The following is a 19,649-nucleotide window of genomic DNA, read 5'->3' as shown; positions in this document are numbered from 1 at the left end:
TTGAACATTTGTAAAGTAAAAATGATTGTGCAACATTAAACATGGCTGTATAAACAAAAGAAAGTGCATTCTAACAACCTGCTCGATCTGTTAATCATTAAGTGTCTGTGTGAGATAATGCTGGCAAGTGATATTATTGCTGGCAACAGCAAATAAAAATGTAGCCAACCGAGGCGTGATGTGTTACTGTAGAGGTGCTGGCCGAGTCCTCATCACATGAACTTTAACCAGACAAACCAATCAGAAAATAGCAAACAAGTTCAGTCAGTGTCAGTGACCTCTCACAGATCCAATTACAGTTACCAGAATGTAATCCACCATTATCTTTCTCTAGATCCTGTAGTCACTATTACAGGAGTCTGCATGAAGTAAAAAGCTTTGGAACTATGTGATACTTAGTTTTTCTGTTATATAATTTTTCCACGAAAGATGAAACATAATTTTACTGTATTGTGATTTAAGCTCTCACAGAGACAGTTACTAGCGCTGAGGGACAGAGAGGAATGCTAAGAGAGCCCATCAGGCAGCAAAAGGCACATGATGAGACTGAAAAGCAAATATCGTGGGCAACCAAGGGCCTCCGGGGAGGTGTCATCTCCATGCAGAAGGCCTGTGTGAACACACAAAGACAGACAAGCATAGACATGCTTTTTTTGTCAGATTTATTTCTCATTTATGAATCTCAATGTTTAATTGTACTCGTGCGCATAAGCCTCATTTCCACTAAAATCTTAAGCCTAAATACCATAAATAACATAACACAAAATGAATTCTTCTTCCAGGTATTAGAAGAACAGGTATGGGAAGAAATATTCAATGATAGGTAGACATCAACCTTTAATAAAGGGAAATCATTATTAAAAGAACAAATTCCTTTTCTGTATTACTACAAAAGGCATCAAAATGGCATCAGTTCACTCAAGGAAAGAAAAAAACCATTGCTGCTGCGATGTGTGTGATAGGACCCGCAATTATCAAAAATAAAAGTAAAAGATGAAATGATGAAGAAAAATACAAAAACCTTCCAATGAAAGTTGTAAATGGTAAATTGTGCATTTGGAGATGCATTCAAAAGAAATGCAGACTCTTCCTGTCTTCCCGTCCCTGTTTGTCTTCACTAAATCAGGCTTGACTTGGTTTACACTTGTTAAAATGTGTCCAAAGGCCACACAGTCACAACACACATACTTCCATAATAAGCAACAATTTATGTGTGGGGAAAGGCCTATGAATTGTTTTTGTGTGAACACATCATTTATTTCTGAGAGGCAGTAGACCTGAGGTTGCAATCAGAGACATTTCAGCATGTAGTCCAATATAAAGAAACATGGGTCAGAAGTACTCATGGCCCACACTCCTGATGGGAGCTAAGGTTGCGACTGCTGACCAGCCGACATCTATCATGTCAGTCATGTCCACACTCAGATTAACATGAGCTCACATGAAAAAAATGAAAGTTCACACGGCAGTATGTTGTTTACTGGTGAAGCACTAATTGTTAAATGAGGCGTATGTAGAATTGTATTGTTACTGTTCCTGTTTACTGTGAACATGGAGTGTTTTGACAGCATCTGAATCAGTATGTGTCCATGATGTAAGTACTCATGTCACGCGATCCTCTAATGAGAGTTCTGCCACAGACGTATCCTGCTGAAGCACCTCCAGCTCCACAAAGAGAGCATTCTTCTTCTAGCGCAGTGGGATAGGGATTTTGCATTGTAGCTGAGGGCCGACTGTCCCGATCATCTCCGTTCACATGTTCAGCTGAGTTATTTCTGAATCCCGATGAAGAAAACAGGTCAGAGTGTTCGCAGCCAAGCAGGAGTCCAGCAGCGATCATCTAACCCGAGTCTTCCTCATCCTCTTCTTCATGGGAAAAGGACTGAGCTGCCTTTCCATTTCAGGCTTCAGTGTTTTATTCACAGGTCTTGAAATATTAGCAAAAGATAATATTACAGGCTCCCAAGTATCTTAACTGTTCAAGATTAATTGCAGCGATCCAATTTGACTGATGCATCCTAAGTTTTAGTCCCAACAAACACTGGAATTAAATCTGTTTCTGATTCCACAAACGGTCTGTGAAAGTGAGTGTGAGTGAAATTATATTTGTGAACTTTCGGTAATGAGGGAGCTTGGAGCCGGTGTGTCTGCGACTCAGTCAGGTGACTGGGCAATGAGTTCCACCTCCTTTTTATCTGGCCAATCAATGTACTAATATTCAGCAATCCCTGTTAATAAATCAATATCACTTATTGTTGTGTATGTATTTGTATGTAAACTTAACCGTGATACAATATAAAAAGAAAAGGTAGAGGACCCATGATTAAGCCATGAGGAACCCCACATTTATCATATATCAAGGTCAAGGTAACTTTATTTATACCCAAAGCAAATTTACCTTGCCTATGGCTATAAATAAAGTTACCTTGACCTTGACCTTAATATGTGATAAATGTGGGGTTCCTCATGGCTTAATCATGGGTCCTCTACCTTTTCATCATTGTTTCTTCCACTGGCTCATTCATCACATTTATATTACTATTGCATGCCCACACTACAGTGTCCTTTGGTCTATGATTTTATTCAGCACAATGAAAGTTTGGTGGATATAAAATAGATGTTAATGTCATAAAATTAAGATGCCGTGCTTTTATAACCTGCTTATCTACATCAAACTGTCAGCTCATATTAACACAAAGCAAGACTTCGGTCGTGTTTCCTTTTCACCCTTTTCTGTAAAGTCTGAACTCTGGAGTCCATGTCCATCTTGTCACTTTTGTCTTCTTAATAAATTAATTAACAGAAACAGTAACAGGAATATACAACCGAAACCAACACACACGTACATTTTAGGATGTTGAAGATTCTTATCAATATAGGGTATTTATGAGATTATCATGTTGCACAGCAACCACCTATCAGCACTGCAAAAAGCGTCCATCCGCAGTGTCAATGCACTTATAAAAGCATTACATTACTTTAATTCATAACAAAACTCTTTTTATAGCCAGCAAATTTCATTATGCATGATAGAGGAAGATAACATTATGTTGCTATCAGTTATAGTACAGTACTGTGGAAAAATCGATAGACACGCCTCATTCCTTTAAATTCCTTTAAAGTCTCTTGTGTACTTTAATTGTACTTTACTGTACAATTTAAGAACATTAATTCCACCAATTTTGTCGGCACTTTCAGTACCACTGTTTGAAATGTTGTACCGTTTCAGACACTCACTTTTCTACCACTCATCTGACGTCCTCTGTATCTTCCAATTTCAAATTTGGATTCATAACTCCATAAACCCCGTGACCACTGATTCTTCTAGTACAGTGTAATTTGGTATACCACTGCCTTTTCTCCCTGTTTTGCATTTCACAAGAATAGTTTCTTGTCAGCCACCCTTCTACTGAGACCACTTCTCACAAGGATTCGAACAATAGATGGATCAGCTAAAGATCCAGATGTATCTCCTGCATCAGGTTGTATTTCTTAGGGACACGCCATTTAAATACGGTTCATCTGCTGTAGACAGTTTTTTTTTGGTCTGATTCTACAGTTTGATGTCCAGTGCATGCCAAGTTTTTGGCTAAAAGCTCACCTTGTTGGTGCAAAAATACTCTTTTACATCTGTCAAACTGGAATCTTTGGCATTCCAGTGAACAAATGATGTGTTTTTGTGATAGACTGCTACTAATAAACTGATTAAAGATACAGTTTAACATGGCTGTTATCTGATATGTGTTGGTTCATCCCTTTATGAACCAGTTTAGCCTTTTATGCTTGAATGAGATCAGTGTTAAGTGGATTAACAAACAAAAAGAAATATGATCCTGGTCACGTACAAAGACCGTCTGGATCCTTGGAATCGTAATATAAAGAAATAAAAGGTCACTCGCATTTGTTAATTGTAAAAGTTTTAACCTTCTTTTCCTCCCTTTTGATTGGCTGGATTTTCTCGTTAAATATTTCTTTACAACCTGCAGCTATGCCTTTGGGGTGTCATTACAGTGAATAGCTGAACTGCTGGTGTGATTAGAGGTTATAAACATAATGAATTACAGTCTATGTCTTGGTGTTCATCTGAACAACAGACTGGACTGGACTCATAACTCAGACGCCCTCTACAGGAAAGGGCAGAGCAGGCTGTACCTGCTGCGGAGACTCAGGTCGTTTGGAGTGGAGGGCCCACTCCTGAAGACCTTCTATGACTCTGTGGTGGCCTCAGCCATCTATTATGGTGTGGTCTGCTGGGGGGCAGCATCTCTGCTGGGGACAGGAAGAGACTGAACAGGCTGATCCGCAGGGCCAGCTCTGTTCTAGGATGCCCTCTGGACCCAGTGGAGGTGGTGAGTGACAGGAGAACGGCGGCTAAGCTGTCATCCCTGTTGGACAACATCTCCCACCCCATGCAGGAGACTCTGACAGCACTGAGCAGCTCCTTCAGTGGGAGACTGCGGCACCCACGGTGTGGGACGGAGAGATTTCACAGGTCTTTCCTCCCCACTGCTGTCAGACTCCACAACAAAGACTTTAACTGATCAAACACACACATCCACACATGTGCAATAACACTAATGTGCAATAATCTTTCTGGCATCGTTGTATTTTTACTCAGTTGTATACAGCATTTGTATTCTATTTTTATCTTATTGTATATTTTATTCTATTTTATTCTACTGTATATATTATTTTTTCTTTATTCTATTCTGTACAGTTGTGTACTGTATTTATTCTTATTGTATTCTAATTTTTGCTTCATAACGTTTGCACTGTCCACTTCCTGCTGTGACAAAACAAATCTTATCTCATGTCATGGTTCTGGGTTACTTCGACCCAGCGTTTTGTGTTAATTCTGATTTTGTTTTTAGGGTTGGTTTTGGTGTTTAGTGTTTTATCATCCCTACCTGTGTCTTTCCTCTGTTCTCTGTTCGTGTCCCCAAGTTTTGTGTTGTAAAACAGTAAAACAGTAAAACCTTGTGTGTAGTTACAGTGCGTGTCTGCCTACGTTCCTTGTCGCGTCGTCTGCATTACTCTTTTTTAGTTGGTATTTCGCATGTGTCTCTCTGTTCTCATCTCGTGTTCCTCTCCATGTTGCATGTTCCAGGTTTATTAGTTTTTCCCAGTTTAGGTTCGTGTCTTTGTGCAGTCCTCGCCACCCTTGTTTCTGTTTATATTTCACCCTTTGTAAATAAACGCTCACCAGCATCTAGCCGTTTCCTGCATCTTGGGTCCTCATTTAACTCCACCGCACGACTGCTGTCCCAGCCGTGACAGTCTAGATTTGCTTTCAATTTAGTTTTGTTCAAGTTCCCCATACGAAGCCAGCAGTCACCTGAAGGACACTGTGACCTTTGGATATATTAACTTGTCTAAATTCCAATGAGCCTGTGTGTTATATAATACATTTCTGAGCTACTAAAGCTCACCATCGGACTGTAAATGGATCAGAAACTACAGGGAGGCTGTGCTCTTTCCAAAAAGATGAATTATAATAATCCTCTTTAATTGTAAGTGTGTAACATAAAGTCATTATGATTTACACCAAATTAGAGGCTTTGGTGTAAATCAAAGCCTCAATCATCTGATTAATAACGTGTTCTGTAGTACAGCCTATCCCAAAAAATCTGAGCTTCCATTTTGGTGAAATTCTAGTATTGTGTTAGCCTGTCACACTGTGCATTGTGCCCATAAAGTTTATGGATGAGGTTTGCTAACCGAGATTGTTAGCACTGCCATCTCTGGTATAAATTCGGTTGCACCTAGCTGAGCAAACCAGCATGATGGTGACCAAAAAGAAACAGCGGGAGATGTCACGCAGGCTAGATCCACCTTTTGCATACGGTTTATGGCTCAGACACATGGAGAAAAATGTAGAAACAGAACATCAAAGAGATAAACAGCATAATGTTAAATGTTAAAGGACATAATGTTCTCTCATATTTCACCTCCCCCCCCCAAAAAAAAAGATCTCATCTGCTCAAAGACATTGAGCAAACAATAAACGCAAGAATTCATGCCCATGACATCGGCAATATTAACACCGAGACAATCTGGACCACCCGATTAAGATTTATCTGATTGATATGCATGTTCATGCAGTCCAAGATTCCAACAGCAAATTCCTGCAGTAATATACATTTTAAATCTTCTTAATCGATAAAAATTTCATAAGAAAACAAGAATCCTTTTGAGGCAGTTTGAAAGAAAAGCAGAGACAAAACATAAAAGTGGGGTCAGAGGTCAAATGAGACCTGATATTTGGGCACAAACTACAATTTGATATTTAGAACTTTCATATACCAATATCATTTCCTAATGTTGCCAATACAAATAGAGGCAGTAAAGTTTTAAAGATAAAAGACATTTTGTATGAAAGTTTGACCTTATTTGACCTTGTAGAAGAGGTCAGAGTGATATTTAGAATGCTCAATATTATCACGTTGAGCTTCAGATCAATCTATTGATTTTGAAGATGGTCAAATGTGACATGATATTTTAAGTCTATATACAACACTTCGACTATGTTGACAATACACACCACATTTGTCAGAATCATAGTTTCCATTTTTCCCAGGCTTTTTGTCAGTTTTGGACAATAAATTGTGAAGTTGACCTCGATGGATCTAAGCCAGATTTTAATGGACTGTTAACACGACCTCATTTTACACCCCTACACACTTTTATCAGAATCCATTCAGAACTTTTCAGTTTATCGTGTTCGCAGACCAGTGTTTGTCAAGTTACTTGAAAAAAGTAATTATTTAAAAAGTAACTAATTACTGATTACTTCTCCCAAAACGTAATATCATTACTTTACTGATTACATATTTTCAAAAGTAATTAGTTCCTTAGTTACTTTTTAAAAACATGATACACACCCTGAATAGGTAATAAAGCAACAGACCTTTCAGCCCAATTCTGCTTTTTCTACATAATCCATCATATAAAATGTAATCAAATGAAAACGTCTCTTTTTAAAAATTGTTTTATTTTTTAAGCAAAAATTAAATTATATGCAACAGTCTTTGACTTGAAGAAATTTGTTTAACATTTAAACCTATTGTCACGGTTCTGGTCATTTTGACCCAGCTTTTTCTGTTTCTCATGTTTTGGTGTTTTTTCTGTGTTAGGATTTATGTTCTGATTCTTTAGTGGTGCTGTTTTGATTATTATTATTGTAGGTTTAGTTCAATGTCAAGTGTGCATCTTTGTTTTCGCTTCTTGTTTGCTGTTTTACTTTGAAGGTTCATGTCTGATGTCAGTGTGTTCAGTTTTACTTCCCCCCTGTCTCGTTAGCCCTAATTTCACCCAGCTGTGTCTCCTTCCTGTTTCCCATTCCCTGATTACTCCCCTGTGTATACAAGCCCCGTGTTTTCCTTTGTTCTCTGTTGTGTCGTGTCCTCTACATGCTGTGTGTTGGTCTCCTGGTCCTGTTTAGTTTCGCTATTCCAATTCAGTCTGTGATACCTATGTTCAGATTTTTGGTTTTGTTTTGGTGACTAATTTTGGTAATTTATCTGGAGTTTTTTCCAGCAATAAAATCTGCTTCTTGAGTTTAAGTCCCATCTCCAAGAGTCCTGAATTTTGGGTCCACCACTCCTGCCTGCCTGCCTGCCACACAGCCTATCAGCATATAAAATAAAATAATTGTTTGTTCTTACACTCACTCTTTCAAATAGATGCAAGTAAAACACAGCAGAAAATAAATAAAATCAAAGATTAGGTGGCACAGAGTCCTGTTGCTCCTACATCTATTTTCACCTGTTTAGCAGGAGTGGAGCAGGTGGTGATTTCGCTGTAAAAATAAGTTTTCTTCCCATGCAGACTGTACAGCAGATGTAACCCAGTTCCTAAAATCATTTCAAACAAAAGAGAAGAAAAAGTAAAACATTTTATGTTCATTGTTTCTGTTCTTACTGTCCTAGTTTGATGTAAGTGAAACGAGATCAATATATTTATTTAAACAAAAAAAGGGGACAGAGATTTATATATTTGTTCTGGTTAAACAAGGGTTAAGTTTCTCCAAGGGTTGATGAGTTCTGATGAGAGCCTATTGTCTTACTCCACTCCTCGTGTGTCAGCGGTGAAGCTCTAGGCAGCTCTTGTCCCGCCTTAGTACCAGCTCCCAAGTTTTCAGTCTCTTGCTTCTACAGCCGAACAGAGCAGGCGGACTAAAACTTTGTTATTGGTATGCTGGCGAAATTAACCCCTAACGAGTTAAAAAAGAAATACCATCTAAACTGATATTGATGGTTTTGCACTTGTTGTCATAGAGGACAGAGCAAAACCGGAAGATTTACTGAGCTGTGGCTTTACGGAAACACTGAGCATCCACTCGACGGCGGTAAGCTAAATGTGGCTAATCAGGCACGTGATGTGCGGAGTGTGGGTACAGTTGTTGGGTGTCTCTGGAACGCACTGTTATGCTAGTTAGATCATTAACTAAGTCATTAACATGTGAAAAGCTGCAAATGTTTAAAGCAGCTGAAAATAAGTTTATGAGAGATAATTGTAAGCAGACTTTATGCTGCTTCCTGCTTAGTTTTGATGCCAATCAGTTATTTTACAATGCTCAGTATTGAATACTTGGAGGTAATTTTTAGTGTATTTCCACTTGTGCTAGTAGGCTTATGGTACAAGCGGGATTAAGCACATCTATTTTAATACTCCTATTCGTAGCCTGAGTCCTTGTGCTTATATGTTATTGAAATTATTTGCACTTTGTTCAATTTCTGATAAGCATTTGCATATTATTCCATTTCTTAAAAGGGGTAATATACTTATTTATTTGTGATTAGATATATATGTACAGTGAGTTTATTTTGATGTTTACAATGAAAGTGAACTATATGGTGACTATAATTCCTGAATGTTTGAAGCCTTGTAGATCATCTTTAATCTTACTGCAGGTTACAAACAAGTATTGAATCTTGATACTGTGAAATTTTGAATACTGTGAACTTTGAACCTTGATATTTTAACGTTGTGCAACATGACTGAACTGATGATGACTGAATTGACGATAGCTGATTTGAATTGTAGTTACTGCAGTGTGACACTACTTTAGTTTAATTTGTGAGAGTTATTCTTAAAGTGGACGTGACATATATTTGACCATTGTTTATAGGTCAGGTTTTTATACGGGACGAATGCAAAGACCGGGTCAGCGATTCCAGAACCCAGAGTGTTCCAGTGTTCACTGGATGGCGAGCCAACCCAAGATCCTTGGAGACGATATACATACACACGCACATTCATTCGCACATTGATGGACTACAATCCTCTACTGTACAAGTAGTACGGTAGGACAGACAATCACACACACACTCCTCATCGGACGAACTCTATTGCAATACACCCGTTTGTCATGGGCCCCACCGGTACCATTTGGACTTAAAAGGACTAATTCTTTTACTTGTGCGCGATTTTAGTTTTATTCTTTCTTTTTTTTTCTTTTTTTTTGCTACTTTGGGGGAAATTTTTACACTGGAAGTTCTGTTAAAGCCTGTTGTAATACTGTGTGGTTACAAAATTCTTTTAAAAGGCTTTTAAGCCACACAGCTGTGTTTGTCTGGGTTCTCTGCCATTCATGTACCAGAGCTCTAAGAGTCGTTCTTAATCTTCTGATACTAGCCCAAATTACTCATTACCTTGGTAATTATCCATTGGTGCTGTATATAACTCCACATAAGTGCTACACAGACGCTAAGGTTTTTGTCACTTTTTACGGAATCAAACTCAAAGTAAGGTCAGTACTTCCACACTTTAAACGCTGCACGGTCGTACTCTCCCCCACACTCTATATATTATCCATTGTTGATCTACACACGTCGGTTGCTGCCACGAACGTCGCACGCGCTTACGTCATTGTCATGAGAAACACTGGCAAACAAAATCATGGATCGGTAACGCAGTAATGCAACGTGCTTAAGGGAAAGTAACAGTAATCTAATTACTTTGTTTGCAAAAGTAATCCCTTACTTGTTACTTGAAAAAGTAATTGGATTACAGTAACGCATTGCACGTAACTGCCTATCACTGTGACAGACTGATGAAAACACACAAACACTACCACAATCACAGCCTCCTTAACGGAGGTAAAGATGTCTGAATTCTATCATCAAACTGAGCTTTGGTTTGTAACTATGTCCGGGAAACTATTGCATCCTCATTAACATGCTTATTTATGCAGACCTTCGTCCAACAATTCAGAATCGGTCTCTTTCTTCTTTCTAAACCCAGATGTTCTGTATGTGATGCTCCTTCATGACCCACAAAGGTTATGAAACAGATCAATTGGCTCGACTTCAACATATTGCTTCAATGTACTGAAAAGGAGCAGACAACATTTTTGTCCTAGCTTCCTGGTACACGAGTTTGTTTTCCTGGGAAAAATGAATGCCACTTTGTGTCTGTGATGAGCCAGAAACATGTTTTCTACTGTGAGATAGAAAATATCAGCATTCATTTAATAATCTCATGTTTCAACCACATGACAAGCAGATACAGGGCAACGAGACACAACTTGTTCTTTTTTCTTTTTTTTTTAAAGAAAGATGCTGTTGTCTATGCACCCAGGGTTAAAATTACCTAATCAAAATACAGGTGGTATTTACCACAACACATACACACAGGTCTTGTCCACAACTTTTCTTGCTTCAGCATCAGAAAGTACAAACGATCCAGCGTGTACTCTGGCCATCCTTGTGGTGAAATACAGAAGCACTGCAAGGTCAAATGTAGCAGTCACAATGGTGTGGTGTCTCTTTAAGACAATGTAAGGTAAGGGTTAGTGATGTCACTAGTATGCGCCACTGCCCTCTGTGTGGTGTATTAGAGCAACGTGCTTGCGCAGAAGTGTATGTACTCGGAAGGACTTTATATCTTTCAACTCTTTAACTTTTTGCAACGTTACAGGTTGTAGAAACACTGTGCTTCATGTATGATAAGCAGCAGCCGTTCAACTGGGCCTTGTAAGGCTGACGAAGAGAGTGTGCATTAAAGGACAAGCACTGTGGAATTCCCAGTATCAGTGTGGTCGTGAGGTTTTCTGACTGTCCTGTTAAGTGTTACTACTACTCCTCTCAAACACTGAGTACAACCCATGTTACACAAAGTAATCGGAACAGTTTGACAGGGGTTTGAAAACTTGCTGGAAATGTGAGTATTTAAATCTCCAAATGTCTCTGTACCCCCACAAAAAACCCAAGAAACAAAACAATTTAGCCAGGCTTTAAAGACCTCTTAAACGTCTGTCACATTTTCACCTGATATGAGTCTTCTGTGAGTCCTACACACAAATTTCATTTGGTTTTTACTTTCTTTTTTAAATTATTTTTTGGTTACATGCAGTCACCAAAGAGAGTCTGACTGGGAATAAACCTGGTTTAAGAAAAGCTTCCTGCACAAGGTTTATTCCCTATCCTCTCAGATAGTACAGTGATCACTTAGCAGCCGGTCCTGTTCGTGCTTCTTAGCTGCTCTAAGAACTGCCCTCAGGTCTTGGTTTTCCACCATAAAACCCACTGGTGTCCAGGGTGATCAGCTGTTGTGGGCCACCTGAGGAGATCTATGACACACTGACCTCAATCTGAAGCTCCTGTGTTCACCACAAGCTGCTAAGTAGGCCAGAGCAGCTCTCACTGCTCAGTGCTCTGTAGGTGGTCTCATGACGTCACATTGTTGTAATAGATGCATTGTGCAGTTTAGCATTTTCTTGATGAAATGTGTAAGACATTCACAGAAAAAGACTTGATTGGGATGAGCGTGCATGTTCCTCTAAAACCTGTCTATACCTTTCAGCATTGATGGTGCCTTTCCAGATGTGCAGGCTGAAAACCCCACAGTGATTAATGCATGCCCATACCATCAGAGACGCAGGATTTTGAAGTGAGTGCTGATTAAAAGCCTCTTTAGTACATATCTTACAAATCGACTTCCAAATTCTGATTCATCCAATCACGGAACTAAGTTTACCACTTGTTCAGTCAATTTTAAATGAGGTTTAGAGAAGACAGAAGAACATCATGTTCCCACGTGGTTTCTTGTTTGCATGACAGAGCCTTAACCTGCATTTGTGGATGGCACAGTGAATTTTGTGTAAATGTTCCTGAGCTCGTGCAGTGATCTCCCTGACAGAATCATGGCTTGTTTTTAGGGCACTGTTTATTTTCAGCTGTTTGTGCACAGAGATTCCTCCAGATTCTCTAAATCTGTAGATGATATTATGTCCCGTAGATGATGTGATATTGAAAGTCTTTGCAATTTTACATTGAGGAACATTACACAAACACATATTTTATTCAGCTTCTGTGTGCTTGGAAACATTTGCAACAGGTGGTGGAAATGTGAGTCATTTCTTGTTTGCAACTAGATATGAGTCTTCTGTGAAACCTGCACACAAATTTGGTTTGCTTGGGAAAAACTAGGTGTTGGTGATGACAGTCTGACTGGGAATAAACCTCAAGAGGTTTAAGAGAAGCTTTGTGCACAAGGTTTATTCCCTATCCTTTCAGATAGTACAGTGATCACTTAGCAGCCAGTCCTGTTGGTGCTTCTTAGCTGCTCTAAGAAGTGCCCTCAGGTCTTGGTTTTCCACCATAGAACCGGTTGGTTTCCAAGGCGACCAGCTGGTGTGGGCCACCTGAGGAGATCTGCGACACACTGACCTCAATCTGAAGCTCCTTTGTTCACTGTTAGCTGCTAAGTAGGCCAGAGCAGAGGCCGGCCAACTCCCACCGCTTCATCCTAACGCTCTGCAGGTGGTCACATGACCATGTTTCCAAAGCCATAATGTTTTTAATAGCTGCAGTATGTACTGTAGGTCCCTCACCTACAGTACAGCCTCTGAGCATTGCAGTAGAACTCCTCATTGAGAGTCTAACCTTTGGGGAATCACAGTGAACAACCTGACAAGTTTTGAAAGAAATGAAAGTTACTTGAGCAATTAAACCCATATCAGAACTCAAAGTGCTATAAAACAAAATCACAACTGGAAAAAAGTTGGGATGCTGTGAAAAATGTAAATAAGTACCAAATGCAATGATTTGCACATCTCATGAACCCATATTTCAGCCAGAGTAGAACATGAGCAACATATCAAATGGTAAACTGAGAAAATGTACCATTTAAAAACAAAATATATTCGCTCATTTTCAGTTTGATTGCAGCAGCATATCCTGTTGGGACAGGGACACGCCTCCACTTTTAGCATCCCATCTTCTTCTAAAAACTGTCAATAAACATCTGGGAAATGAGGAGACTAGCTCCCTGTCATTTGGGCGAGGGAGTTTGTCTCATTTTTGTCTGATAGAGGATTCTGGCTGCTCAACAGTCCTGAGTCCTCTTTTGGTTTCTTGGTGTGCTAAATGTCTGAAAGTTCTGGACAGCAGGCAGGCAAGCTCAGAAGCCATGCAGTTTAGCATTGTCTTGGTGAAATATGGAAAGGCCTTCACTGAAAAAGATGTCATTTGGATGGAAGCTTATGTTGCTCTGAAACATATATACCTTTCAGCATATATACCTTTCATAGGCACTGAGGCATCCCCTTACCATCAGAGACGCAGGCTTCCACACATGGTTCCACACCTCTTTAGTCTGGAGGATGTTTTCTGACAGGATCTTTAAATGGTCTGATTTTAGAACAGTTTTTCACTTTGCTTCAGTTCATTTTAAATGAGGTCTTCACAAATGGCTTTTTCTTCACATGATAAAGCTTTAACTGGGATTTGAGAATGGCACGATGGACTGGAAGTGTTCCTGAGCCATGCACTGATGTTTTCTATGCTCTATTGTGAAGAAAAAAATATTGATTTATGACATTTTCAAGTCAGTACATTCTGTCCTTATTTACATTTTGCATAGCTTCCACTGCAAGATGCCATTGGGTTATCTAAAAGGTCAGTACAAATTGAAACTTCATCTGCTTTTTACTGATCAGTTAGTTTGTGCAGCCTCAAGTAAAAATGACTAAGTTTAAGGATTTCTGCAGCTGTTGCAAGGTTTGTAGGTGTAGGTGACTGTGGGCATCTGTCACAACCACCAAATATGCAAATTATATTCTGTCCAAAGCTGGGGAGACTGGTTCAATAATTTTGATTGATTCTGACTTGAACATACTCAGAGGGGCTGATGTTCAAGACAGTATCAGGAAAAACCTGTTTGTTTGATCGATCGATTGAAAACTATTTGTGATATAAAAAAAAAAAAACCTGCGGCACTTACACTGTTATGGAAGTTCAGAGGTCTCCACTTGAAGTGAGTCAGAGGTTCTCTGACTGGAGGCAGACATCACTGTTTAACTGTCTGTGGGGGATCAGACTTCCGGTTTGGCGATGAGTGAGTGAGGTAGACACGGCAGTAGCGCCGCTTAATTCTGAACTTAAAACTCCACATAGACCATAATTATATGCAGTAACCGAAGGTAACTTAAACTGCTGTCTGATGAAGTGGCTGGGTGTCTACAGGCCAGCTGAAAATGCCCAAAAAAGTTTCGCCAAAGTTGGACACGCCGGACGGGGAAGGCCCGAGTGAAGCCTCCGGCCACAGTACAGACGCCAGCAGAACCGTCACGAGCACAGACAATGCAGTGTTGGGGGCTATTGCGGCACTCCGCTCCGAACTGGCCGGTGTTAAGGCTGAAATTTGTGACAAAATTGAAAATAAGATCTCAGAAGTCACAGCAGTATTAAGAGGGGAGATAGCCAGCTTGAAAGCCGAAAATGACAAAGCCATAACAACGTTAAGGAACGAGATAGAGTCACATGGCCATACGCTGCAAGAGCTAGCCGACATCATCCGATGCAATACGGGAGTTGGAGAACAAAGTTGAGACGCTCCGTGGGCAAGTGACATCGCTTTCTGAAAAATGTTCTGGACCTCGGGACGCTCAAAGCGTCAGAACCTAAGAGTGGTAGGGGTGAAAGAAGGCAAAGAGGACAGGGCAGAATGCCAGGGAGTTTGCAGGGAGGCTGTTAAAAGAAGCGCTTGGTCTGGACGAGACACCTGTGATTGACAGACCCCACAGAGCTTTGAGAAAGAAGCCCGGAGATAACGAACCACCCCGACATCTTATTGTAAGAGTTCACTACTGCCACATCTATGAGGACATCATGAAGAAAGTCATGGGCACCCGGGATATAACATTTTGTGGCCGGCGGATTCAGATTTTCCGGGACCTGCCACCTGAGGTGGCAAAGCGCCGAGCTACGTTCACCGCTGTGAGGATGCTACGCAACAAACCGGGGGTCAAATACAGACTTCTTTACCCAGCCAAACTACAAGTGTCTCACGATGGTGTTGAGAAGTTTTTTACTGATCCGGAAAAAGCACGACAGTATGCAGAACGCCTCATCGGAGACGTGGATAATGGAAGATCACTGGATCCTATCCCACGTGAGATGAGGGCAGATAATGCCACAATACACCACCCAGAACGCGAATAACCTCTACGCAGGTGACATCTAGCACTTTACTACTGACAGGGTGTTTTTTTCTCTGTGTACCTAAGAGTCAATAATCCGGGCAGCTTGCGGTTAAAGGCATATGTTAGTAACGTTATACTTGTTAATGATGTTACATGTTGCGGTTTCACACTTGCTTTTAAGGGCTGGTAGTTAGACACCCTTTAACTTGTTTTTGAATAACTGTATTGTTTTGTTTAATAGTGACAATAATGTACCATCTGATCCTTTTTTTTTGTGATATCTGGTCTATGCTTAATGTTTTTATTGAGCTACACAGGGCACTTGTTATGTCGGAGGTTGCGACAGAGGATGGTTGGAAGTACGCATGGTCTCGTTGGGAGGATGGCAGGTTCCCCTCCCTGGTATGACCTAGGTGTGTGTGTGTGGTTTTGTTTGTTTGTTTATTTGTTTTTCTTTTTTATTATTTCTGCTGTGTTTACTTTGTATTTTCATGGGTGGGGTTGTTGGGTGGGAAGGTGCTATGGTAGAAAATGTTCTAGTCAATATGGGACAATACACATAAATCACTAACAGTATGGCCTCAATAGATGGTGATGGAAATGATGGGGTGAACAGGAGAGGGCTTGAAACCTTTTGCACTTGGAATGTGAATGGCATCAGTGAACCAATAAAACGTGGTAAGGTGTTGGCATACCTAAAGTCATTGAGATCAGATGTTATTTTCTTGCAAGAGACGCATCTTAAAAACGATGGACATTGCAGGATTACAGCTAAGTGGATAGGGCAGGTTTATCACTCAAGGTTTTCCGCAAAGGCAAGGGGTACAGCAATAATTATTCGTTAAAAATGTGCCATTCATACATAAATCTACCCTGGCAGATAAGGAGGGGAGATATATCATGGTGGTAGGAGAAATTCAGTCTATATCAATCACATTGCTGAATGTCTATGGCCCGAACAGGGATGACCCAGAGTTCTTTAGAAAAACGTTTAGCTTGATCCTGGATATTTCAACTACAAACTTGATACTTGGGGGAGACTTTAATTTAGTTTTAGATACCTATCTGGACAGGTCGTCAGCTCAGAGAATTGCACCATCGAATGCTTCTAGGTTTCTGAAATCGTTTATTGATAATTTGGGTCTTGTGGATGTTTGGAGAACGTTGAATGCGACCGGAAGGGAATATTCCTTTCATAATACGTACTCCCGTATAGACTACTTTCTATTAGATAGTAAACTGTTACATGGAGTCCAAAGTAGTAAATATCATAATATCTGTATATCAGATCATAGCCCAGTGTCTATTTCACTAAATTTACTGGAATCAGGTGGTAATTATAAACACTGGCGATTAGACCCTCAACTTCTTACGAGGAAAACATTCTGCAATTATCTGGAAGAACAGATCAAGTTGTTTTTTGAGATGAATGACAAAGATGATGTATCACCTCTTTTATTGTGGGTGACGTTTAAAGCATATGTTAGAGGCTGTGTCATTTCTTTTCAGTCGCCTGCGAAAAAAACGTAATAACATGGAACACATTCAGTTGGAGGTTCAAATACAAAAATTGGACTCTGAGAATGCCAGACAACCATCTGTACAGCTACACGGTAAAATATCAGCTCTGAAGTATAAACTCAACAACTTGCTCTCAGATAAAATTTCCAGGGCCTTCATGTATGTTAAGCAGACCTATTTTGAATTTGGTGATAAGCCACATAAATTACTGGCCAGGCATCTAAGGAAGAGAGAAAGTGATAGGGCCATTCATGCAATCAGGTCAGACTCAGGGTTGTTGATTAAATCTTATAAGGACATTAATACTGCTTTTAGACAGTTTCATGAACAGTTATATACATCTCAGTGTAATGCACCTCCTGAAATTATGCAGGATTTTCTAAGCAAATGTAACTTGCCTACATTGACACAAAAGGACAGGACATCTCCAGATGCAGACTTAACATGTCCAGAATTGATTAATACCATACGCTCCCTGAAAAACTGGAAGAGCCCAGGACCTGATGGTCTATGAAATGAGTTTTATAAAAAGTTTAGCAGTTTACTAACCCCATATTTGCTGAATATGTTTAATATGGCCTTGGAAGATGGTGCACTCCCACAGACCCTGAATGAAGCAACTGTGACTCTCATTCCAAAGAAAGGAAAGGACCCAGAATTGGTTAGTTCTTACCGACCAATCTCTTTATTGAACACAGATCAGAAAATACTGGCCAAGTCTTTAGCCAGGAGACTTAGTTCTCACATAGGTAAACTGGTTCACCCAGATCAAACAGGGTTTATCCCAGCAAGACATGCATTTCATTACCTGAGACGTCTTTTTGACATTATTTATTCCTCTAGGGATCCAGATAAAGACCTAGTGATATTGAGCCTTGATGCAGAAAAGGCCTTTGACTGTGTCGAATGGTCATATCTATATGCAGTATTAAGTAAGTTCGGAGTTGGACCTAAATTTGTTTCCTGGATTCAATTGTTATATAGTAATCCGTGTGCCAGAATACTCACAAACAATACCCTTTCTGAACCAATTAAGCTATTTCGTGGCACAAGACAAGGATGTGCGCTGAGCCCTTTATTGTTTGCCCTCGCATTAGAGCCATTGGCGGAAACAATTCGGAAACATAAAGAAATACATGGCTATAATACAGGATACACCTCCAATAAGATCTCACTGTATGCCGATGATATTCTGCTGTTTGTAACCAGACCATTAGACTCAATCCCTAAGGTGATAGTAACAATAGATTTATTTCAGGTTACAAATTAAATTGGTGATAGAGCGAACTGATGCCAATTAAATGTAGTAATCTTGATTTACTAAATCGTCTTCCCTTTAGAAAAACATCAGAAAAATTTTCATATCTTGGAATTGAAGTTACTAAGTCATACAAGTCATTATATGAAGCCAATTTTGTGAGAATTCTGGATACATTTAATATGAGGTTGAATTTTGGAAATCACTCCCACTTTCCATGATAGGTAGGGTGAATGCGATCAAAATGATTTGTCTCCCCCAACTCCTATATCTGTTTCAAAATATCCCTGTGTAGCTAAAAGCTACATTTTTTCAAAACTTGGATTCAGTCCTTCTCCCTTTTATCTGGAATTATAAGAGCCACAGGATAAAAAAGGCCCACCTTTGTAAAGAGAAAATACATGGTGGCCTAGCTTTACCAGACTTTAAAAATTACTACTTTGCAGCTAATATGCAATACATAGCTTATTGGCTAGATGATACAGTTATAATGGGAAGTTGGTTGGACATGGAGCGAGATGACTGTATGCCTTATTCTCTTGGTGCAATTGCATTGTCTCCTGTTCGTTTTAAAAAGACGTACTACAACTGTAATCCAGTTATTCACAATACAATTCAAATCTGGAGACAGATCGTGAAAGAGTATAGACTCAGAGCCTTCTCGCTTTTGACACCTATTACAGCTAATCCTGCATTTAAACCCTCAGTTTTAGATGGGACATTTGATCGCTGGAAGGAAATGGGGTTGCGAAATGTGGGACACCTGTATTTTCAGGGCTCTTTTGCTTCATTTCAACAGCTTAAGGAGAAGTACAATTTACTAGCCTGTGATATTTTTAGATACCTTCAAATAAGGAGCTATGTAAGGTCCCAACTACAACAATTTGAGTCTGCAACTCCAGGTAAGCTTGACCAATGCCTTGTGGATTGTATAACAGAAAAGCATGCGGTTGCTTTTATATACAGTATGAGATATTACAGTCACTCTGGCAGAAGGATACAGGTAAAATAAAATCAGCTTGGGAACACATTCATAATGATATCTGGACTAAAGGGCTACGTTATGTTAATTCCTGCTCTATCAACGCCCGACATAGATTCATTCAGTTTAAAATTTTGCACAGATTGCACTACTCGAAGACCAGATTACATCGGATATTTCCTGAAACGTCACCCATCTGTGATAAATGTCAATGTGCAGAAGCTGATCTGCTTCACAGTTTTGTAATGTGTACCAAATTACAAAGTTTTTGGGCTTCAGTTTTTTCTTTTTTTTCCAAACTTTTTGATGTGCAGTTAGACCCCGACCCCATTTTGATTTTTATTGGACTATCGGGACAATCTAAAAAACTTAAGAGCACACAGATTCCCCTCCTGTCCTATGGCCTGATGTGTGCAAAGAGACTGATTCTCCTCCTATGGAAGGGAAAAGAAGTGCCCTCC

The sequence above is a fragment of the Simochromis diagramma genome, unplaced genomic scaffold (genome assembly GCF_900408965.1).
Source record: "Simochromis diagramma unplaced genomic scaffold, fSimDia1.1 OVJJ01000603.1, whole genome shotgun sequence".
NCBI classification, from domain to species: Eukaryota; Metazoa; Chordata; class Actinopteri; order Cichliformes; family Cichlidae; genus Simochromis; species Simochromis diagramma.
The sequence above is the reverse complement of the archived record's forward strand: the minus strand, read 5'-3'. Positions refer to the sequence as shown.